At 43.2% G+C, this 25119-nt stretch overlaps 1 long non-coding RNA gene across 1 annotated transcript in view; it reads left to right on the top strand.

The window, feature by feature from the left end:
* LOC131277512 (uncharacterized) overlaps window positions 1-17349 on the top strand; it is a 75065-nt gene extending 57716 nt beyond the window's left edge. The window contains exon 3 of the long non-coding RNA XR_009184670.1: window positions 17330-17349. This is a non-coding gene — a long non-coding RNA (uncharacterized lncRNA). The remainder of the gene's footprint in view (window positions 1-17329) is intronic.
* Window positions 17350-25119: the final 7770 nt, after the last annotated feature.

The raw sequence follows: 25119 nt of genomic DNA, 5'->3' as shown, positions 1-25119 counted from the left end.
TTATTTTAAGACAAATTTTACCTTCACAGAACACATTTCTTTACTTAAAGTTAGCACAATACTTTCTATAACTTGCCACATGCATTTAACTTCCAAGAGTTTATGAAAATTAGCCATCCTACTTTAGGACAAAACACACTTTTTAGAAAAACTTATTAAATATCAGTCAGCATTTCCACAAATGTTTAACCTTTTTTAATATTCATTTAAGTTTTACATCCTTCATTTTATCCTGTGAGGAAAAATAATCTATTCATTTCAATCTAGGCAAGAACAACTTCTTATAAAAAGACATAGTAATTTTGTTAATCAAGACTTACAATTTTTATCATTATAGAGATCTTGTTAACATTTAAACTTAAGTAGTAATATAAGCACTTATTTAATTTTTGGACATTTGAATAGAACACTTTTTAAAAATTTTTTAACTTATATTACCATCCAGAGGTATCAAAATATGCACTGACATTGAACGAACAAACACAGAACAATCACAACACATTAACAGAAACATACAGTTTACAATTAACCCATAATTCTTACTTTCTTGGTATAGCTGTTTTTAAGTTCTCCATTACATCACATCTTAGATTTCCCTTTTTAAGATTTCTTCTGGAATCCATGTTGCCTGTAACATGCAAGCTTGTGCTTGGAAACATTTTTATTAGTTATCAGCAATCAGTTAAGATAATTTGAGCAGCATAAATGTAGTTAAGCTCTTATTTAGCAGTTTAGACAGACTGTTAACACACATTTTTGGATTATTACTCTGTAAGACTCTACTGAGACTTGAAGTTCAGGAGTAAACTATTGATTTAAAACTGAAAATTCCTTTTTAAATTTTGTACTAATTTTATTATCTTGGTTAAATAGGCCCAATCAGAATTAGCATGGAAACAAAACAGAACACAAATGTTGCCATGCTTTTCTTTTTTCAGTGACTTAACTTTATTAACCCCCACTAGCCCACAGCTACATTGTCATGTAGACAGCAGGGGGTTTGCAGAGTTGCTGCCAGAATAGTTTCCTTATCTTAGTTAACACTTTTAATAGAGAGTTTTCTTACAAGCCTGATTTTACTAACAAGGACTTTATTTAGTATTTTTACCTGTTTTAAATCTATCAATAGTTTAAGAGGTATTGGTTCAAGATGGAACTCAACACCTCCCTGAGGATTATTAGCATCTGATGAGTTGGTTGTAATATAACCAGAAAAGCTGATAATAATTGCATGGCCTCTGGATCCCCTCATTGAGATCTGTGCAATAAACAGGGCATTAAAGGTGTTTGAGGAATGGAGTTGGGAACAATTATCTTATTAATATAGGGTGAAGTGTCTGATTGTAAATGATCTAAGGTGGCAGCAATTTGCTGGCACAAAGGCCACACAGATAAAGGATGGATTCCCCTCTTTGATATACTCTTCATAGTGCCTTCATTACCTGTTTCCACTATTTCAGATTCAAAAGATTTTTCCCTTGCAGCTGAAACCAGTAACAGTGTTTTTGATCTAAAAGTTCAAGTAAATCAGTTTTTACTGAGACTCTGACAGTATTTAAAAGAGTTTTTTTTTTTTAGTACCTGTGAATATTTTTCCAGATGTCCTGGTTGATTACCCATACCCTGATGTTAGCAGAAAACAAAATTAATTAAGATTCTTACCACTGTATTGTCAGACTCGAGTCACCTCTTGATGGACACCTCAACCTTTCAGGAAGGTTTTCAGTTTCTGTGTTCCCGATACTGCCATGGAAGAATCTCTGCTGCAGTCACTACTTTGGGCACCATTTCAGGTGCCAGATGTCAGAGTCATAGACCTGAAGGGTATCAGGAATGAAAGACAAAGATTGGGATCAGGAGATCTGTGAGCATTGAAGCCCCAAGCTCATCAGACAAGTTTATTAATGTCAGGGGCTTCTTTATATACCCCAAGCAATCATGAGAACCAGCAACTATTCTAGCTAACTACTCCCATTACCTCATTCTTGAAAACACAGTGCACAGTGGATAAGATAGTAACTAAAGCTCAAGATGTTACTCATGATTCTTATTGCCCAGGTTACTCATACTATCAAGTCTGGGTTCTGCTGGAATGTTGTGTTTTCCTGAGAGATTAGACACCTGCATGTATATCTCTAGGGACAGCATGACCCAGTGGTCAGAAAGTAACTTGCTACTATGGAAACAGCATGCCTTTGTTTCCCACAGCCATGTGATTACTAACTGCCCTGTAGCAGGAGCTGACTCTAGGAGCTCCTTACTCTGCCACCATCTTGTTAGCTGTCCTTGAATTTTGGATATTTTATATATAGATCTAAAGTTTCCTTTTACATTTTTGTTGTTGTTTATGTTTCTTTGTTGAGAACTATCTTTTCTTTCATTCCAAGAGGATTTACCTCTCTCATTGAGCAGAGACTGCTTTGATGCATAATTTCTTCTCTGGTTCATTTGGGACTGTATTGGTTGCTTGTTTTTTTCCCCTGGAGAATAGATAAGATTTTTCTAGTTCTTTTTATGTTATGTTATATAATGTGGGATGATATCTTGATTGTGTGTTCTTATTATATAGAGACTTCTGAAAGATTGTTTTGGCTAGTTGGTGCCTTGCTATTCCATATGAATTTGAGGATCACGTATTTCCATTCCTAAAAAAAGGTTGCAGAGATTTTGGTAGGTATTGCATTTTTTTCATTCTTTGGTTCTTTTTAAATTTTTTTAATGTTACATTCATATTTAAAAAATGAGGTCCCCATATACCCCCATCCCCCTCACCCCACTTCTCCCCCCTTAACAACCTCCTCCATCATCATGAGACATTCATTGCACTTGGTGAATACATCTCTGAACAATACAGCAACAATCCCCCCAAGTGCCATGGCAAAGACCAAGAAAGAATGAAGGTCCAACAATGAGCCCTTGATACTAATGACTATACTTGTGAGCCTCTGCACCTGAAATAAGAACAAGGCCTAGAACTGCCCTCAGCACCTCCAGCAGCCACAGTCTCCACATCAATTATATAATTTCTTCCATTGCTGGAATACCAGTAAGTTCATAGCAGAATATTAGTAAGTCCACTCTCGTTCATGTTTTATTCCCCAATCCTGAGGATTCTTGGATGGAGATACCTACTCCACTTCTAATTGAGAAGAGGCTTCAGTCCCATATGGCTGATGGATGGGACTCTCTTGCTTGTGGTTGTAGACTTTTTTTTAAATTTAATTCACTTTTTAAAAAATATTACATTCAAAAAATATGAGGTCCCATTCAACACCACTGCCCCCACCCCTCACTCCCCCACAGCAACACTCTCTCCCGTCATCATGACACATCCATTGCACCTGGTAAGTACATCTCTGGGCATCGCTGCACCCCATAGTCAATGGTCCACATCATAGCCCACACTCTTCTACGTTCCATCCAGTGGGCCCTGGGGGGATCTACAATGTCCTGTAGTTGTCTGTGAAGCACCACCCAGGATAACTCCAAGTCCTGAAAACGCCTCCCCATCTCATCTCTTCCTCCCATTCCCTGCACCCAGCAGCCACCATGGCCACCCTTCCCACACCAATGCCACATTTTCTCTGTGGACATTGGATTGGTTGTGTCCATTGCACATCTCTGTCAAGTGGGGGCTTAGATTCCACATGGATACTGGATGCACTCCTCCTGCTTTCAGTTGTAGGCACTCTAGGCTCCATGGTGTGGTGGTTGACCTTCTTCAACTCCATGTTAGCTGAGTGGGGTGAGTCCAATAAATCAGAGTGTAGGAGCTGAAGTCTGTTGAGGTTCAGGGCCTGGCTATCATATTGTCAGTCCAGAGATTCAAATCCCCTAAATATATCTTAAACCCCAACACCAACTACAATTCCGGTAAAGTAGCATGAAAGTCTTGAGAAAAGAGATCCCATCTGAGTCCAGTTCCATCATGCAGAAACACCAGCTCCAAAGAAGGGCCATCTGACATGGCAGTGAACCCCATCTGCCATGATCATAGAACCCGTGGGTCTCTTTATCCCTCAAAAGAACTAATACCTGGGGTTGTATCTACTTTATCTGTCTCTTAGACTCTGCTCAGTTATGCATAAGGGCAATCCTTCTGACAACCTCCAGACTCTTTTTTACAGACTCGTAGCCATATACTCATTTCTCTTTCCATTTCCCCCTTGCATTAGGTCAAACAGCATTTTAAAGTCATGTTATTATATGTAGACAGGGATATTCTGCTGATCCGCATTGAACAATTAATTCAAAGTCATTTTCTAGTTGCATCTTCAGCTGGTATTTGGTAGTGATCCCTCGGTGCCAGGGAAGCTCATCCCCGGGTGTCATGTCCCACGCTGGGGGGAATGCACTGCATCTACATGCTGAGTTTGGCTTCGAGAGTGGCCACATTTGAGTAACATGAAGGCTGTCAGGAGGAAACTCCCAGGCACAATGTTGCTCTAGGCCTTGTTCTTATTGCAGGCGTTTAGGCTCACAAGCATAGTCATTAGTATCAGGAGCCCACTGTTGGACCCTCTTTCCTTCCTGGTTCTTACCGTTGCAACTGGGGGACTGCTGCTGCTCCCCTAGGGACCACAACAGAGCTCCCCTGGCCAGGAACCCAGAACCCCCCCCCAGCTGTTGTTTTTAATTGTTTCCACTATGAGTATATCTAAACGTTATCATGCACCCTGGACATATGCCCTGTATAACTCCCTGTCAACCATATATAGCCTGTCAATAACATCCCATACCAGTATTCCTCCGCCGCCATTGTTGAACCACTCTGTGATCCAAAACTTCCTGTAAAGTGAATCCCAATATAATATCAGGTTCCCTTACTAGTAAAATGAAATATAGTGATGAGTTGAAAGGTTAGATCTAGAGTACATATTGATTTGGAAAAATTTCTACATTCTATCTTTTTCTTTTCTTTTTTCCTAATTATTGAGCTTCTCTTCACAAGAGTCTTAGATCACAGTAATTCATATATACAATATACAGTACTCCCACACATCCACCATAAAACCTTTTCCCTTTCACAGCGATAATCTTTTAACTTACTCAAATCATATTTACTGAGACTGATGTACAGACTCCGAAACAATAGCTTTCAAACAAGGTGACATCTGTGCTTACAATGTGGTCCATACTTTAGGATATACAGTTTTCTAAATTTTTTAGTTATCCTGTGTTTTACATTATGGTTTACATTATTAGACTGTCATCCCCTATATGTTTTTGGTGTAATATTACATGTTTTATATTCATCCTCGTGTACTCTCGCGAAACTCCTCTCTTGCCCCCACACTTACCTTGGTTCCATCCATTCAACATCCATTTTCCCCTCCCCTTGGGGCCCACAGCGCCAGCCAATCTCCATTTCCCAAGGAGCCACGTCCAGAGATACTTGCAACAGTGTTCAGGGCCTGACTTGCTCAACTGCCCTAATGCCCTGGGAGCCACCCTTTCTCTCAAGAGATACAGTTCTCTCTATTTGATGGCATTAGTCCTCCCCAGGATGTGGGTCCACCCCAACTCTCACTTCTTGGGTCTCTACCCAGTGGTACAACCCACCCTGGCAAAATGAGCCTTCAGACATTCCCCAGGAGTCTGTCCCACATCAGACCATCCCCTCTGAGCATTGTAAACAGGTAACCCTACTAATTATATTTTGATACAATTTTCTCAGCATTTTACTCTCAACCAACACCTGACACTCTCCTATGTTCGTATGTTGCCCCTCCCTCCCCCCAATTTTGTGGGCAATATTACCCATCCGCCCATCCCCAGCCCCCCTCAAACCTGCAAAGCCCCACCCAAAGTCAACCCCTTGCCCCCATTTTATCTCTTCTTTGTGCTCATACTTACCACCAGCTCATCATAAATTCCACCCCTGCAGACGTCGGCTCACATCCTTCCTCCACCCCCTGATTTCCTGTAAGCCTATTTTCCAGTCTCTAGATCTCTGAGGCAGCTTGCTTATTTCATATCATTGAGGTCATGTAGTATTTGTCCTTCAATGCCTGGGTTGCTTCACTCAACTTAAGGTTCTCAAGATTCGTCCATGTTATCACGTGTGTTTGTAGTGTATTTGTTCTTACAGCCGAGTAGTATTCCATTGTGTGTATATACCACATTTTATTGATCCACTCATCTGCTGATGGGCATTTGGGTTGATTCTAACCTTTGGCGATAGTGAACAATGCTGCTATGAACATTGGTGTGCATATATCGGTTTGTATCCTTGTTTTCAGTTCTGCTGGGTATATACCCAGCAGTGGTATTGCTGGCTCATATGGCAAATCTATGGTTAGTTTTTTGAGAAACTGCCAAACTGTCCTCCAGAATGGTTGGATCCTTCTGCATTCCCACCAGCAGTGGATGAGTGTTCCTCTTTCTTCACATCCTCTCCAGCATTTGTATTCTTCTGTTTTTTTCATAGCTGCCAATTGTATGGGAGTAAGATGGTATCTCATTGTAGTTTTGATTTGCATTTCCTTGATAGGTAGAGATTTGGAGCATTTTTTCATGTGCTTTTTAGCCATTTGTATTTCTTCTTTGGAGAAGTGTCTGTTTAAATCTTTTTCCCATTTTTTAAATGGGTTGTTTATCTTTTTATTTTCAAGATATATGAGTTCTTTATATATGCAAGATATAAGTCTCTTATCAGATATATGGTTGCCAAATATTTTCTCCCATTGTGTGTGTTCCCTTTTTACTTTCTTGACAGACTCCTTTGAGGTGCAGAAGGCTTTAATTTTGATGAAGTCCCATTTATCTATTAGTTCTTTTGCTGCTCGTGCTTTTGGTGTGATATTCATGAAGCCATTTCCTATTATAAGGTCTGTAGATGATTCCCTACATGGCTTTCCAAGGTCTCTATGGTCTTGGCTGTTATATTTAGGTCTTTGAGCCATCTTGAGTTGATCTTTGTATAAGGTGCGAGATGGTAATCCTCTTTTATTCTTCTACCTATGGATATCCAGTTCTCCAGGCACCATTTGTTGAATAGGCCATTCTCTCCCAGTTGAGAGGGTTTGGTGGCTTTATCAAATATTATATGGCTATATATATGAGGTTCTATATCAGAATTTTCAATTCAATTCCATTGGTCTGTCTGTCTCTCCTTATGGCAATACCATCCTGTTTTCACTACTGTAGCTTTGTAGTATGTTTTGAAGTCAGGAAGTGTGATTCCTCCAATTTCGTTTCTCTTTTTCAATATGCCTTTGGCTTTTCAGGGCCTCTTTCCTTTCCAAATAAATTTCATAGTTAGTTTTTCTGGTTCCTTAAAGAAGGCTGTGTTGATTTTTATTGGGATTGCATTGAATGTGTAGATCAGTTTTGGTAGGATAGACATCTTAATAATATTCAGTCTTCCTATCCATGAACAAGGAATATTCTTCCATTTATTTAGGTCTTCTTTGATTTCCTTGAGTGATTTCCTTGAACAGTCTTGTATAGTTCTCAGTGTATAAGTTTTTTACCTCTTTAGTTAAATTTATTCCTAAGTATTTGAATTTTTTATTTACTATTGTGAATGGTATTTGTTTCTTGATTTCCTCCTGATCTTGCTCATTATTGGTGTACAGAAATGCTACTGATTTTTTTGCATTGATCTTATAACCTGCAACTTTACTAAACTCATGAGTTCTAGAAGCTTTGTTGTAATGATCTATATATGTCTATTAGACCTCTCTGGGTTTTCTATGTATAGGATGATCTATATATGTCTATTAGATCCCCTCCAGGTGTTGTCTTCATGTTTTTAACCTCTTCCTTTACTTCATCAAATTTGTCAGTGATAAACGTTCTGAGATCTTTCATTGCTTGTGCAAAGTTCTGCTCCCCTTCCTGATTTTTAGTTTGTTGATTGGATTCAGCCCTGTTTTCCTGATTACTGGTTTGGTTTGTAGATTTTTATTGCTGTCTGTTCATCATTTTTTCTTTTGACGGGTTTAATCAGTTCCTTAGCTTCTTTGTCTAGTCTTGGAGATTAATTAGCTATTGTTTTTGCATGAGTGTTATATCTTCTCTTTGTCACTTTGTTCTTCTTATTCTAATTTCTTATTGCTGGTTAAGTTCACTTTAAAGGAAAATATTAGTACCAGGGAAAGGCAATTATGTAAGCAAGGAAAAAGTGTAAAGTAGTATTGGTGATATATGTTAACAAAGCAACAATATGAGATCTGGGAGGATGGAGGTTAGATCCATGTAAATTGTGTAGAGGTATAGCAGTAGGTAGAGTACCTATAATGAGGCAGATGGCTGAATATGGGAGGAATATGGTATGAACTAAAAAGTTATTGTTTTCATGAGAGGGAAAGAGAAAAGAAAGGTAATAGTTTCAAGAGTGGATAAGAGAAAACAAAAAAAAGGTATTAGAAATTAAGAGTTAGACACTTTGTGGATCAAAGAAAGGGAGGTGGAATATAGGAGAGATAGTAGATGATGGTGGATATCAAGATGTAGGGGAAAGGGGATAAATGTAGATAGCCAAAATCTATTCACACAGAAATGAGGCAGTGGAGGATGAGGAAACCCAGCAAATGTGAAGTGTTTCCTGCAGCACTTACTGTATAGTTAAGATAAAATAGAATAAGAAGAAGATGGGGGATAAGAGAGAGAGAGAGAAAAAAAGACTTTGGGGGATACGCTGGGAGAAAAGACTAGGGGATAATGCAATGTTAGCAATCAGAACATTAAAAAATAAAAAATAAAAATAGAATAAAAATTAAAACAAAACAAAAAAGAAAAAACACAAATGTTGAGGGCTAGGACATTCAAGGACCTCAGATGGACCTCAGGGCATGATGGATTCAGGGATGGAAAGTCTGAGATATTGAGGACTCAAGAGGTGTGAGTCTCTGGGGTGTGGGCCACCAGGGTTTAGGGGACTCAGACCTGGCAACCTCAAGTCTGGTTAACAGGAAACCTGGTAGCACCACAGTGCATCACAACCTTCAGGGATCCCCACAGCTGGGTGCCAGCCCTATGGGTGAGGCCACATCCACAAGCTCTATCCTGTGTTCTGTACCCCACAATTCACTCACTCACTGGGGTCTGTTGTGTGGATATATCACCAATTGACTTCAGGACCCCTCCCACCCTGTGATCCCCCAGAACGGCCACCTGGGGGGTGCCTCTAGGTTGTAGCCAATTTAATGACTCAGATCAATAGCCAGGGCCGGGGGAGGGGCTCCAGCCAGAAACACTTATAACAGAGTCCAAACCCAAAAATCCCACGCTTCGCACAATATTCCCCTAATCAGCTTCCAAACGTCTCCCATCCTACCAGACCCTGGTGGTGTCTCTTTATTGCTATCACTTTAAGTCCACTGTACTTTGGCAGCTGGGCTTGGGGGGGGCGTGGCTCTAGGCGGAAGCATTATTGTTTGTGTCCCCAATCAAAAATTCCCCCTGCTTTGCCATAAAACTCCCATTTGTCTCCCCAAATTGGTCTGCAATCGACTCCTGTCCTATTAACCCCCCAATAGGCCACTCAGGGCTTATGAATTCCCCAGTACTGCAGAGCCTCCAAAAAAAAAATGCCATGGCAGCGCCCCATGCCATGGCAGCACCCGATGCCACGGCTCCGCCCACCCAAGGAGGGAGCTTTCTGCTCGCAGCCGGGACCTCCGTGTATATTTTATAGACGTATTTTCTCTCTTACCTTTCCACCAAATCGATGTCCAGATACCTCCTGACCCGCAAAAATCCTGAAACAGCCTAGTCCTGAAGAGGCTCCAATGCCACCCAGCTGCTTCCCTGCAGGAGATACTATCAGGCAAGTTCACTCAGCCACCATCTTGCCCCCTATATCGGTTGTAGACTCTTGATTCCTTGGTATGGTGGTTGTCAATCCCCACCTCCTTGTTAGTTATCCTGGGTGATGCCAATGAACTGCAGAGTAGGTGTTGCAGCTACTGCAATGGATGTTTAATGCCCATACCAGAGTGTTCTTTCCTGATATGGAAAAACAAAACTGATTTTTTTAGTGTTTATCTTATACCCTGCAACTTTTCTGAATTTATTTCCTCTAGTAGATTTCTTGTGGATTTTTTGGAATTTTCAATATGAACGATCGTATCATCTGAGAATAGTGGTAGTTTTTTATTTCTGATTTGAATGCCTTTCTCTTTTATTTCCTAATAAACCTGGCTAGAACTTCCAGTTTAATTTTGAATAGAAGTGGTAACAGTGGGCATCCTTGTTTTGTTCCTGACCTCCAGTTTCATTCTTTCATTGCAAGCTTTCATTGTTTCTCACATTGACTATGATGTTAGCTGTGAGTTTTTTGTATTTACTTTATATGGTTGTTACCTTTCATTCCTATTTTTCTGAGCAATTTTATTATGAAATCATGGTAGATTTCATCAGAAGCCTTCTCTGTGCTATTGAAGTGATCATGGATTGTTCCCTCCATTCTTTTAATGTGGTGTTACTATAGTGAGTGATTTTCTTAGGTTGGCCCACCACTGCATTCTGGGGATGTCACCCTTGGCCATGGGGTATAATCCTTATAATACATGTAGTTTGATTTGATTTGCCAGTGTTTTGTTGGGAGTTTTTGCTTCTATATTCATATGGAAGTTGTTCTTTGTTTTCTTTTGTTGTGTCTATCTTGTTTGGGTATCAGAACAATTGTAGCCTTATGGAATGAGTTAGGAAGAATTCCTACCACTTCAGTTTTTTGGAAGAGTTTAGGAAGGATTGATGTTAATTCTTGTTTGAATGTTTGGTACACTTCTCCCTGAAGCCATCTGGACTTTGACCTTTCCTTGATGGGATGTTTTTGATTATTAGTCAATCTCTTTGCTTTTATAGGTCTGTTGAGATCTTTTATATCTTCTTGAGTCAGAGCAGGTTATTTTTATGTTTTAGGAATTTGTTCATGTCTTTTCAATTATCTAGTTTATTGACATATGAATGTTCATAGTATTCTCTTATAACCCTTTTAATTTCTGCCAGATGAGTGTTAATGTTCCCACTTTCATTCCTTAAATAGTTATTTGCATCTTCTCTCATTTCTCTTTGTTTGTCTGGATAAAGGTTTATCAATTTTATTAATCTTTTTAAAGAACCAAATTTTGGTTTCATTGATCCTCTCAGTTGTTTTTCTGTGCTTTATCTCACTTGTCTCCTTTCTGATCTTTATTATTTCCTTCCTCCTCCTACTGTTAGGTTTAATTTTCTCTTCTTCCCTTAAGATATGAAGTTAGGTAATTGATTAAATATCATTCTTTGGTGGGAGGGGACTCAATGCCCTACTGGCACAAGAGGTTTATGTAATTCCTTAATTAAGTAAACCTATGAATCCAATATCATCTAATATGCCCAGAATTGGAATTCATCAATAATATCAAACTGTCTGGATCACAGAGTGTTTCAACAATGGCAATGGAGGGATACTGGTATGGGATACCAATGACAGGTGATATATGACTGACAGGGAGCTGTACAGAACATATGTCCAGGGTGCATGGTAATGTTTGGATATACTCATAGTGGCAACAATTAAAAACCACAGTAGGGGGGGTACTGGGTTCCTGGCCAGTGGTGCTCTGTCGTGGTCCCTAGGGGAGCAGCGACAGTCTCCCAGGTACAGTGGCGGGGACCGGGAGGGAGTGAGGGTTCAACAGTGAGCCCCTGATGCTAATGACTATGCTTGTGAGCTGATAAACCCAAAACAAGAACAAGGCCTAGAGCAACTTTGTGCCTGGGAATTTCCTTCTGTCAGCCTTCATGTTACTCAAATGTGGCCAGTCTCGAAGCCAAACTCAGCATGTAAATGCAATGCCTTCCCCCCAGCGTGGGACATGACACCCAGGGATGAGCCTCCCTGGCAACGAGGGACCACTATCAACTACCAACTGATGATGCAACTGGAAAATGACCTTATACGGAAGGTTCAATGCGGATCAGCAGAATATCCATGTCTACATAAAATACCATGACTTTAAAATGCTGTTTGACCTAAAGTAAGGGGGAAATGGAAAGGAGAAATGAGTTTATATGGCTACGAGTTTCTAAAAAAGAGTCTGGAGGCTGGCAGAAGGTTTGCCCTCATGCACAACTGAGCAGAGTCAGAGAGACAGATAAAGCAGATACAACCCCCAGATATTGGTTCCTTTGAGGGCTAAAGAGACCCATGGGAGTTATGGTCATGGCCGATGGGGTTAACTACCAGGGCAGATGGCCCCTCTTTGGAAATGGTGTTTATGTGTGATGAATCTGGACTCAGATGGGATCTCCCTTCATAAGACTTTCATGCTAAAGTGCTGGAGGTACAGTTAATGTTGGGGTTTAAGATATATTTAGGGGATTTGAATCTCTGGACTGACAATGTGATAGCCAGATCCTGAGCCTCAACAGACTCCAGCACCTACAATCTGATTTATTGGACTTACCACACTCAGCTAAGATGGAGGTGAAGAAGGACAACCACCACACCATGGAGCCTAGAGTGATTACAACTGAAAATGGGAGGATTGCATCCAGCATCCAGGTGGAATCTGAGCCTCCTCTTGACATAAAGGTGCAATGGACACAACCAATCCAGTGTCCACATAGAAGAGGTGGCATTGGATTGGGAAAAGTGGACATAATGGACAAAGGGTATGGGGAAAGGCAGGAAGAGATGAGAGGTGGAGGCGTCTTCGGGACATGGAGCTGCCCTGGATGGTGCTTCAGAGGTAATCACCGGACATTGTAAATCCTCACAGGGCCTACTTGATGGAATAGAGGAGAGTATGGGCCATGATGTGAACCAATGTATATGAGGTGCAGAGGTGCCCAAAGATGTACTTACCAAATCCAATGGATGTGTCATGATGATGGGAACGAGTGTTGTTGGGGGGGGGGAGAGGGGGGGTGGGTGGGTGGGGTTGAATGGGACCTCACATATATATTTTTAATGTAATATTATTACAAAGTCAATAAAAAATAAAAAATTAAAAAAAAAATAATATCAAACTGCTACAGTCAATATCTAAAAGGGGAATTCAAAAGTTGGAGCCTTTTTTTACCTATCCTATACTTATCTAAATCCAAATTGGGAGCTAATATATAAAAACTAAAGGATGTGGGCTGCTTAGAAAAATTCTTGCCTTGTGAATCATGTTACCTTACAAACTGGGTCCCCTATCTAATGTCTGCTGTGACCTAAATAAAACAATAGGCAGCTGCAGAGTCTTTTAAAAAAATCCAAGTTTTATAAAGATAAATTAGAGAGTCCTGTGTGCACCAAAAAGATACATTTTCAACTGCCTTTTGAAGGCTTAGAAGAAGGACTGCTTGATCCCCATGCCTGAATGTGTAAACAATATTTGGATAAGGAGCCAATATACAATAGGATATCTGAGTCATGGTATCTCTATTTACCAGCCCACTAGCCATACCAGAAATAAACATGCCCTAGATATGAAGTAGTTGGGCTAGGGCTAACCATAAGACTGTCAGTTCCCTATGAAAGGTTTGCCCATCATGAGGCAACCTAACAGCCACAGTAGAAGAACTTGTCAATATCACTGATGCAATTCTCAAAACAATTTGAGTTTCTATAGACACAGCAAATGTCATGGATAATGAGATGGCCCTAGATCATCTTCTGGCAGACCAAAGAGGGGTGTGTGCAGTAGCCAATACCTCCTGCTGCATATGGGTAAATACATCAATGCGGCTAGGGCTAAACACCCAAGTCATTTCGCTTCATTACATTACCAGTCCTCCTGCGTAATCAATATGAGAATCCATCGAAAACTCTATGCCTAAATTATCATGGTTCTTACCCATAAGTCCCCTAATAATTGTTATCATGCTCTTAAAATGTAGTCCCTGCCTTCTTAACTGCTTGGTGTACTTCATGAGTAAAAGGTTAGAAGCTATTAAACTGCAAATGATCATAGCCCAGGGCTATGAATGATCTGTTGTCAGTGTCCTAACAGTCAAGTATACCTTAACATAGCTAGGGCAAGATTCTGCTCCTCCACTGGAACCTGTTACAACATCCACACTCAGTAGGAAGCAGCTCCAGGAGCTAAACCTCCTCAAGAGTAAGGAGAGGATATAAACAGAGAGGGAACTGCTACAAGGATGGAGTGCCCCCTGGATGATTACACGTGGAAAATTTCACCTGCCCTTTTGTTTGAGGTATGCTTATTTTCAGGAACTAAGGGCAGGTTGCCAGTAACCACAAGAGCAGCCCACCTAGGCCTGCCAAAGATGGCAAATGGGCTCCCTGTGCAAAAAGTACTATAAAAAGTACCATATGCAAGAAGGGACCATCTGCACATAAGAGAGTAGAGTTAACAATAATATTGTAATATTTGCAGCAATGGCAAAGATATTATATCAATTCTAAGGGACAATAATAGGGGGTATAAGGGAATATGGGATTTTTCCTTCTCGAGTAATGGAAATGTTCTAAAATTGACTGAGGTGATGACAGCACAACTCTGTGATGAACGTGGGAGCCACTGAGTATACACTTTGAGTGGATTGTACAAAACAGGAGACTGAATCCTGTGGTAGAAGATGGACTGTGGCTAACAGAACAAATATGAAAATGTTCTCTCATAAACTATAATAAGTACATAATACTAATTCAGGGTGTCATTAACTGGGTGAGTTGGGGGAAGAGTACACCAAATGTAAGATATTGGCTATATTTAGTAGTAATATTTTTACAATGCTTTTTCATGGTTTGTAACAATTGTTTAATAACAATGCAAGGTACTGCTGTTGGGGTAATATATAGGAGCCCTGTATGATGATATTCATGTTTGTTTTGTAAGTTCACAACTTATACTATACACTTATTATTTATGGATATTCACATATGAATGATAATCTTCAATAAAAACCTAAAAAACAAAATAAAAGGTTGTAAAACTAAAGATAGGAGGTAGCATGATTGTAAAATAAACATAATTATTTCAAAAATGAGACTTATTCTCTACAACAAGGAAGGATGATAAGATAAATATACAGCACAAGTGATACAGAAAGTTTGCCTTCTAAGCAAGACACTCAGTTAAGGAAAACCTTTTATAACTTATTAAGAACAGACAAATAATACAAGAAAACTTTAACTGAACAGAAAGAAAACCACTGTATGAAGTGATTTTGTATGAAGCACTGTATGAAGATATTGTCTGATGGGAAACTCTTAAAAATCTTATAAACCTATCACATCTTAGCCACCCTGTGCCATGACAAATAAAATCCATTTTCTGCATACCTTCAACTTTCTGTATCAATTCATGACTGTCCTACATATTCCCATTTCTTTCTACAACAACCAGTTATTTTACTTTAAACTTTAAGACAAAACTTTATTTTCCTTTAACAAAACATTTCTTGCAGACGTATTTAAATGATCAAAAAGATCTTGGAAACTCTCTTCAGGGTAACAATCTTGAAAACATAATTTTTCTTTCAATATAATCATGGAGGTGAAGAAGTTCAACCACCACACCAGGGAGCCAAGAGTGCCTACAACTGAAAGCAGGAGAATTGCATCCAGCATCCATGTGGAATCTAAGCCCCCTCTTGATATAGATGTGGAATGGACACAACCATTCCAAGGTCCACAGGATGGAGGAATAGAGTATGGATTAGAGTGGACTTACTGATATTCTATTCATGAACTCTTATGATTAGTAATCGAAGAAAATGTGGCATTGGTGTGGAGAAAGTGGCCATGGTGGCTACTGGGAGTAGGGAGTGGGAGGAAGAGATGAGATGTGGGGGCGTTTTTGGGACTTGGAGTTGTCCTGCATGGTGCTGCAGGGACAGTTACCAGACATTGTATGTTCTCCCATGCCCCACTGGGTGGACTGTGGGAGAGTGTGGGCTATGATGTGGACCATTGACCATGAGGTGTACTGGTGCTCAGAGATGTATTTGCCAAATGCAATGAATGTTTCATGATGATGGAGGAGATTGTTGTTATGGAGGAAGGAGTGGGGTGAGGGGGGTGGGGAGAATATGGGGACCTCATATTTTTTGAATGTAATATTAAAAAATACAAAAAATAAAAAAATAATAAAAATAATAAAATCAACTTAACCTCTAATAGATATAGTTCTAGTTTATTTGATCAGTAATTACATAAAATTGGGAAGAACACACCCATGTAGAATGAAATTAAATGCTTATAATGTACTTATTTTTTTAAAATTTATTTATTTCTCTCCCACCCCCCCTTCCCCATTGTCTGCTCTCTGTGTCCATTCGCTGTATGTTCTTCTGTGACTGCTTCTATCCTTTTCAGCAGCACCGGGAATCTGTGTCTCTGTTGAGTCATCTTGCTGTGTCAGCTCTCCATGTGTGTGGCGCCATTCCCTAGGCAGGCTGCACTTTCTTTTGCACTGGGTGGCTCTCCTTATGGGGTGCACTCTTGTGCATGGGGCTCCCTGATGTGAGGGACACCCCTGCGTGGCATGGCACTCCCTGTGCACATCAGCACTGTGCATGGGCCAGCTCCACACGGGTCAAGGAGGCCTGGGGTTTAAACCATGGACCTCCCATGTGGTAGGTGGATGCCCTAACCACTGGGCCAAGTCCGCTTCCCTTATATTGTACTTAAATTGATAATACCAAAGACACACCCTTGATTATTTGACTAATAACACTAAATTAACAATGTTTGCCAAAGGTTTATCTGAATTATGTTAACTTTATCTTCAAAACATTTTGATTTAGTTCTATGACACTTTTTCCCATTGGAAATATCAGACATTTGGTTTTCTTGATTTCTGTAACATTAGGAGTGTTAATTTATATGTAAATGCTTACTTATCTCTAAGTCAATTTGAATAGAGCTCTTTCCAGGAGTTTTATAAGTTAATTTGGAAATATTCAGAGGTAGGAAAATATCATGCATCAAATATACAGACACACTTACAGAGTTTATACTTTCAATTTAAGCTACTAATCAAACATAAAAAACAGAAATACAGAAAACATAGACATCTCACGAGCTTTTAATTTCTCATTTGCCTTTTTCGAAGAATCATTTAGTGAAACTTTTAAAATATTGCTAACATACTCTGAGCATCCATTGAAATAGGCATCCCATTTGACTGTTTGGCTGGGATATCACATTTGGGAGCACATCTCCGAGATGAGTAATTTTGTCTACTTGGAAGGTTTCTCATAATTAACATTAAAATTCTAGGTTTTCTTTGTTAGATATTGCCAATTTGTTCGATATGTACAGCTTCCAACTCCATAATACTTGAATATATAATATGCCAGTGTGCCATAGGATAGAGAATTAAAATTTTAAGAGAATGAGGATCCATCTTTATCATTTTGCTTCTTAACTTGTGCACAGGTCAAAGAAACCAGCCATAGCAAACATGAAAATGGACTGAACCATAAGGCTAGAGACTCAGGGTCAAAACTTAAATTTTCTCACTAAAAAGATTGACCCACTGACCTTTGGACTGAAAGCTAGTGAGACTGGAGATAACAGACACAAATGAGTGGAGCTCAGATCCAAGAGGGACTCACTCAAGAATCTTAGAGATGGTGGAGAGGAGAGCTCACTCAAAGGTTTCAGCAGGAACCTTCTTCTGTCTTCTTATCTCCAGAGCCCTTTACAGTGGCATTCAGATTCTGTTCTCATCACTGAACCTGTGCAAAAAAATACCCAGGTAATTAACATTTTGGATTTCACACCTTTATTAAGTGATTCATGAATTAGGCAGCATTCAGCCCAAGAGCAAGGCTCATATAGGCAGAACAAGGTAGTCTTAAAGAAAATACAGTCTTACAGAGTGCCTTACTTGGCTTAGCCTTGACTTAGAGGAACTAGACTACAGAAGAAAAAGGGAGCTGGTGAGTTATGATTGGTTGCTCCCCAATTTCAGGTTCAGGGAGAAGGACCCCTTACAAGAGACAGGAACTTAATTAGTCTTTGGTTTCTGATATGGGTTTAGCATGGATGTCTCAGTATCTGGCCTAGTAAACTTACTTATCATCTGTTGTGCTTGTGTCTCCTAGTTATTTTGACAAGGGCAGTTCTTATACTTTCTCAAAAAAAGTAGAATGAATTTCACAATTTTTCAACAAATGTATAAATGAAAGCACAACATCCTAAAAAATGAAAATTTATCTATAAGGGGCTCATGGACCTGCATACAAATAATTCCTAAAATAAGATGGAGAGAAACTGCAAAAATTTGAAAGATATAACAGCATTCCCTATCACGGAGTCCCCAGGACCTAGGGGCACAGGGACCCCCAAGGGGAGATCATGGCCACTGCACCTAGAGAGCCCCAAACTGGAGAGGGGTGCATGCAGGGCACAAAGAGGAAGTCCCCAATAACACAAAGCAAGGGAGCTATGCAGCCCCCAAACAACAGGATCTGTGCAAGCCGGCACCCCAGGTTTCCACAGGGAATAGTTGTTGGCAGCTACAAAACATTTACAGCTTCTTCTTTGCAAAGAAAAAAAATAATTAATTGAAATTTAATAGCCAAGTGTGGCTAGTGCTTACACTAGTGAACACCAAAGACCTGGGATCTTGGATGAGGCAATTAAAAGCAATGACATTTTTCTTTCATGTAAAAGTTGCATGTTTGAAATGTCTGCAGGCGGGTCCCACTATTGGATGGATTAGTTGGTGAATATATATTACAAAATAAGATCAGGGAGGATGTGGGGCAGCTGAAGAGGGAGCTGCTTCCCAGAACTGGGGTTCAGTTCAGACATGGCCCATGCCTGCCCCTTCCCTGGCTTCAGCCACACCCGCCAGGTAAGGGCTGACTGTAGAGGGAACCAAATCAGCTTGATAATGCCTGTCTGTAGAGGGTGATTTTCATGATCTCCCCACCCCAGGCACCCAAGAATCAAACCACAGCCATGGCTGCAGCACTGAGCCATGGAATGTGGCAACTCCTAGAGCCAAGAGGTGTCTTTTAAAGAGCCACAGGTGGGTAATCTCCTCAGCCATCAGTTAAAGAACACACACTGCTCCTCACTCACCATCCTCCTGCAGCGAGTCACCACAAGAGCTGGCCTCCTGCCCCATCTGGGGACTGCTCTGCTGGCATGGGGCACTTCTGCTGAGACCACCACAAGTTCCTGGGATGGGGGGCCCAGCAGGCCAGGTGCCCTGGTGCTCTGTGGGTGGGCACATGGGCTGTCCTGAACTAAGGAAAGGTCTGCAGCCTCCCCTACCACTCCCTCCAGCTTATGGCTGAGAAGATGGTGACCTGTGGACAGACCTGGTGACAGATGTGAACCTGCCTGCTGAACAGGTGTGAGTGGGCTATCTTTTGGAAGTTGAAAGGCAGCATTAGTATTTGTGCTACAGAGGAAGACACCTAGGGCTTCTCAGAAACATAGGGAGAAACTTAGTTTGCACAAATCTAGGGCCTTGTGTGCACAGTGGCACTTTGCATTCATGCACATGCAGGCGAATGCATGCACAGTGGCATTCAACAGAGGGGGGCAAAGATGGGAGGCATGATGGGAAGGAAGAGAAAAAGCCTGAAATGAAGGAAATCACAAAAAAAGCAATGAAATAAACTAACACCCCCTAAAGACAATACTGTGAATAAACCAGCAATTCTACACACACTCTTTAATAAAGTGACACATTCTGGTCCACAGCTGGCAGGATGTGCCAGAGGGGCATTCAACTGACATTTCACAGGTCTCCTCCCCTCCATATACAGTAAAAACAAAAGAGCAGGGGAAGGAGCCCACATTTTCTCCTTGATAAAACCTGGTTGAAAACCCATAATGGACTCAAAGTCACAAGATTGTCTCTTTTTTAAAAAATCTGTCAAAATAATCAACATTCGTTGCTTTCTACTTTTCTTCATTCTGTTTAAACTGAGCTAAAGCCAATGTGGATCCTGGATAGGTGCCTGACCAAGTCCCAAACCCAGTAGATCTGAAAATGCCATGCCTAAAGGGCTGGGGTGGGACAGGGAGCAGCATGAAGTCCAGTGCCCCTGGATTCCCACCAGCCTGCCAGCTGGAGCAGCAGATGGGGCAGGGGAGGTCTAGCTGGGCATTAGCCTAGGGTTCCCACCTGTGTCTTGAGATTCTGCTAGTGAAACATGTCTTGGATTGTCAATCTCAGCAGGGAATGATTTTTAATAACAAGGATAGAAAGAGCATCTGCTCTTGAAGATGCTTCCCTAGAGGAGAAAGAAACCCTGTGGAGCAGGAGGAGAGCCACAACCTGCCCCCCAGGAGGCGCCTCTGCCCTCTGCTCCCGAAGGGTGTCTGGGGGGCCTCCAGGGATGCTTCTGCCTGAGGGGAGCTGGAAGCACTGGCACGAAGTCCTGATGAGCCAGAGGAGGAGCTGACCTGGCCTCACCAGGTGGGGCAAAGCGGGAGGGAGGCCCCAAGCCTGGAGGGAACAGCGATGGCCTTTCAGGCACCCAGTGAGCAGCAGGAGTAGCAGAGGGAGCTGCCGACCCCACCCAGGACAGGAAGCTCCTCCACTCTCCTCTCTCTGAATTAACTCACCCAAAAGCTACTGCTGCCAGCTCAGGAAAGTTAAAAGACTCCCTCCGTCCTCCCCAGGGCACACAGGCAGGAGAAGGGACACAAATGGAGCCCCGTATGAAGGGCTCCCTGACCAGAGGCAGGTGCTGCCTCAACCCACAGCAGACAGGGGGCTGGGAAGGAGGCAGAGGCGTGTACCAGGTCTGGAGAGCTGCAAAGGGAGCCCTAGAAATCAACAGCCCCAGGGAGTGCTTCCTACCATCAGTGAGCCTCAGGATGGCTGGTGTGGATCAGGAGCAGAGCTCTGCACCCTGAGGTGCTGAAGGGAGGGTGATGATGACAACCAGGATGTCAGACCTGCTGGGTGTCACACCACAGAGCGGGGGAGCTGACACATTGGGGTGCACAGAGCAGTTTTAAATAGGATGTCAAGGCTAATGGGGAAGGGGTCCTGTATACAGAAGTGGGAAGGAGGTGGGGGTTCTGTGTAGCAGCCTGTTTGGGGTGCAACAGGAGAGAAGAGGCCCTGAGGGCCGACTCGGGGGGCTTGTTGGGAGGGAAGGGAGGAACCAGGTACAGCCACATGTCCAGACTCAGCGGCTGCCACATAACCCCTGCACTCCTCCCCAAGGTTTTTACCTGAGAGAAATGAGATCAAATGTGCTGCCACCACTAATGTGTCCCTTGGTCACAGCAGCTTTATCTGCAAAGGCCCAAAGTTGGAGTCAACCCAGAGGCCGGACAGGTTATAGCATGAACCATATGTGGCCTGTCCACACTGTGGAATCCTACTTAGCAATAAGGATACACAGCCCATGATGGATCTCCAAATAATTATGCTGGGTTAATGAAGGCAGACCAAGGGGGCAGGGAGAGAAGAGAGAGAGCAGTGCTGTGCAGATCCCTCCCATGCAATTCTAGAAGGTGCAGGGGATTCCATTGTGAAAGGAAGCACAGCAGTGATCCCTGGATATGGGGCAGGGAAGGAGGGCGGAGAACTGGCAGGTGGGGACTCCAGGGGCGGACATGTTCCTTATGTTAGCCTTGGCTTCATAGGTGGACACATGTGTCAACACAAACCATAACAGCTGTAGCCTCTAGACTTGCAGTTTAAGTAGGTCAATATGCCCCCAAAGGAGGAGGGGTTTTTTTGGTCTTTTTTTTTTTATGTTACATTAAAAAAATGAGGTCCCATATCCCCCCCACCCCCCTCACCCCACTCCTCCCCCCATAACAACCTCTTCCATCATAAGACATTCATTGCATTTGGTGAATACATCTCTGAGCACCGCTGCACCTCATGGTCAATGGTCCACATCATAGCCCACACTCTCCCACAGTCCACCCAGTGGGCCATGGAAGGACATACAATGTCCAGTAACTATCCCTGCAGCACCATCCAGTACAACTCCAACCCCTGAAAATGCCCCCACATCACATCTTTTCCTCCCATTCCCTACCTCCAGCAGCCACCATGGCCACTTTCTCCACACCAATGCCACATTTTCTTCGATTACTAATCACAAGAGTTCATGAATAGAATATCAGTAAGTCCACTCTAATCCATACTCTATTCCTCCATCCTGTGGACCTTGGAATGGTTGTGTCCATTCCACATCTATGTCAAGAGTGGGCTTAGATTCCACATGGATGCTGGATGCAATTCTCCTGCTTTCAGTTGTAGGCACTTTTGGCTCCCTGGTGTGGTGGTTGACCTTCTTCACCTCCATGTTAGCTGAGCAGGGTAAGTCCAATAAACCAGCGTGTAGGAGTTGCAAGTCTGTTGAGGCTCAGGGCCTGGCTACCACATGGTCAGTCCAGAGATTCAGGTCCCCTGGGTAAACATTAAACCCCAGCACCAACTACAGTTCTGGTAAAAGTAACAGGAAAGGCTTGTGGACATAGATCAGATCTGAGTCCAGCTCCATCACACAGAAACACAAACTCCAAAGTAGGGCCAACTGACATGTCATGGAACTCCATCTGCCATGACCATAGAATCTGTGGGTCTCTGTAGCCCTCAGAAGAACCAATACCTGGGGTTGTATCTACTTTATCTGTCTCTGGGACTCTGCTCAGGTGTGCATAAGGGTACCCCTCTGATAACCTCCTGTCTCTTTTTGGAGACTCATAGCCATATAAACTCATTTGTCCTTTCCATTTCCCACTTTTATTCAAGGTCAAAAAGCATTTTTAACTCCTGGTATTATATGTAGACTGAGATATTCTGGTCCGAGTTGACCCTTTTATTCAAAGTCATTTTCTAGTTACATCATCAGCTGGTACTTGGTAGTAATCCCTTGGCACCAGGAAAGCTGATCCCCGGGAGTCATGTCCCACACTGGGGGGAAGGCAACATATTTACACACTGAGTTTGGCTTTGAGACTGGCCACATTTTAGCAACACAGAGGCTCTAAGGAGGTAACTCTTAGGCACCCTGCAGCTCTAGGCCTTGTTCTTATTTCAGGTGCACAGGCTCACAAGCATAATCATTAGTATCAAGGGCTCATTGTTGGACCTTCCTTCATTTTTGGTCTTTGCTCTTCACTTGGGGAATTGTTGCTGTTCCTTTAGGGACTGTGATAGAGCTCCCCTGGCTAGGAACTCAGCACTCCCTCAGTTGTTGTTTTTAATTGTAACCACTATGAAAATATCCAAACATTTCATGTACCCTGGATATATGCCCTGTAGAACTCCCTGCCAACCATGTGTCCCCTGTCAATAACATCCCACACCAGTATTCAAAGGAGGAGTTTTTAACAGAAAGAAACAAGGTCATCAGGTCAGAGTGGGGGGATGAAGCTAGGGGCTCTGAGGAGCAAGAGAAGGTGAGGGTGGGTGCAGAGCACACACAGGAAGTGTCCACAGGACATGGGGCTCAGAGAGGCTGATGGGAACAGGTGAGGGGAGTGCAAGCCACAAGGTCCTTCTGGTCCCACAAATGGTTGCTCTTATCAAGAGCTTGTGATTTGGGGCCCACCCTCTCCCTCTCCTGTCCCATCATCCTGCCCTCCCAGGGCAGTGCCCAGCAGTGGGGTCTTTGGCTCCACATTAGGGAGACCCTGCTCCTGGGAGACCTGGTCCTGCTGGCACCTGATGTGACCACAGGATGTGGTGGCCACTGGTTTGGGAGATGGGGCAAGTTACCCAGCAGAGCCCCTTGGCACTCTCAGCCCTCGGTGCCCTCTCCTCTGTCTCTCCTGCCTCCTGCCATGACCCCCAGCCCTGGGATCTTTGGTTATCTCCTCTCCATTTCCTACACCATCAACAACAAACTATCACCTGGAATGTGCGAGACCCTCCAGAGCCTTTCAAACTACAAATGGGAATGTAAAATAAGGAGGTCATGCTGCTTAGGAACCCTGGGAGCAACTTATCTAGTGTAAAGAAAATGCCAGATAGAGGCTTCGGGGGTTCAGGGTGATCGCAGGGAAGAGAAGACTCTTGAGCTTAGTTCCCAGTTCTGGTTCAAGCATAGGAGAATGTATTGTATCTATTCCTTCCAAGAGAAAGGGAAGCACACTGCCATGAACCCACAACTGAGAAGTGAGGTGTGAGGTGAGCAGCAGGTGGGAGATGTCCACAGTTCTGTAGACTCAGGAAGCAGGTGGTCATGGCCAATGGGCATCGGAGATAGAGCTTCAGGACAGGGTGGGGCAAGAGCGGGGTAACTGGCTTTTGTGGTTTGGAGATACATTCACCAGAAAAGCATGTTCTTAAACCTAATCCATCATATGGGTCTACTGACGAGGTTACACTGTGGTCACCCCTCGGGCTGAAGTGTGGTTTGCTGGCCTGGCGGGGGAGCAGCCGCGGCAGGCCAAGCCGCTGCCCCCATAATAGGGTGGCTGGTCAGACTCATCGCCACCCCTGAAGGGAGCTCGGCATGGGCGCAGAGTGCCCTCGGGTCTCCCCTTCTCGGCAGCCATGCTTCCGCGGCCGCCCCTCCTCCCGGATGGCGCCACACAATGCCTGTGGGGCGGCACCCTTCTTCTTCTTTCTCCCTGCGCAGGCGCAGGGCGGAAAATTCCAGTCTGCCTTTTTCCCTTCCCCCGACAGCAGCAACAGCCAGGCATGGGTGGGAAACTCAAGTCTGCCCTCCTCCACCCCAGCAACAGCAGCCACCAATCCCTAAACCCTGCCCCTTCCCCCAGCAACAGCGACAGCCAATCCCTAATCACCACCCCTCCCCCATCCAGTACCGCCCACTGACCTTTCGCCAGCAACCAATCAGAACAGGGCGTGGCTTCGACCAATCAGCCTTCCCCAGCCCCTATAAAACTGTTGCCTCTCCCTCAATAAAGTGGACTTGCGTGTTTACCTTGTCTCCGTGGTAGTTCTTCTGCCATGCGCCCTCCAGTCCTGAGAGCCCCCGACAAGGGCCTGGCCTCCCTTGTCCCCAGTTCGTCGCCTGCTTCTCCGGGCGACCCCTTCATCGCCGGCTTTGCCGGGCGACCCCATCAGCTGAACCGCGCAACCCCTGTGAGACCGACCCCTTGTCTGCTGCTGGACCGACCCCTCGTCCCAAGTGGGACCGACCCCTCATCCCAAGCGGGACCGACCCCTCATCCAAAGCTGGACCAACCCCTCATCCGCAGCCAGACCCCACCTCTACCGACCTAGCAAGCCGCCACATTACACCAGCTGAGGCCTG

This window comes from Dasypus novemcinctus, unplaced genomic scaffold (assembly GCF_030445035.2).
Source record: "Dasypus novemcinctus isolate mDasNov1 unplaced genomic scaffold, mDasNov1.1.hap2 scaffold_123, whole genome shotgun sequence".
In the NCBI taxonomy this organism is placed as follows: Eukaryota; Metazoa; Chordata; class Mammalia; order Cingulata; family Dasypodidae; genus Dasypus; species Dasypus novemcinctus.
The sequence above is the reverse complement of the archived record's forward strand: the minus strand, read 5'-3'. Positions and strand labels throughout refer to the sequence as shown.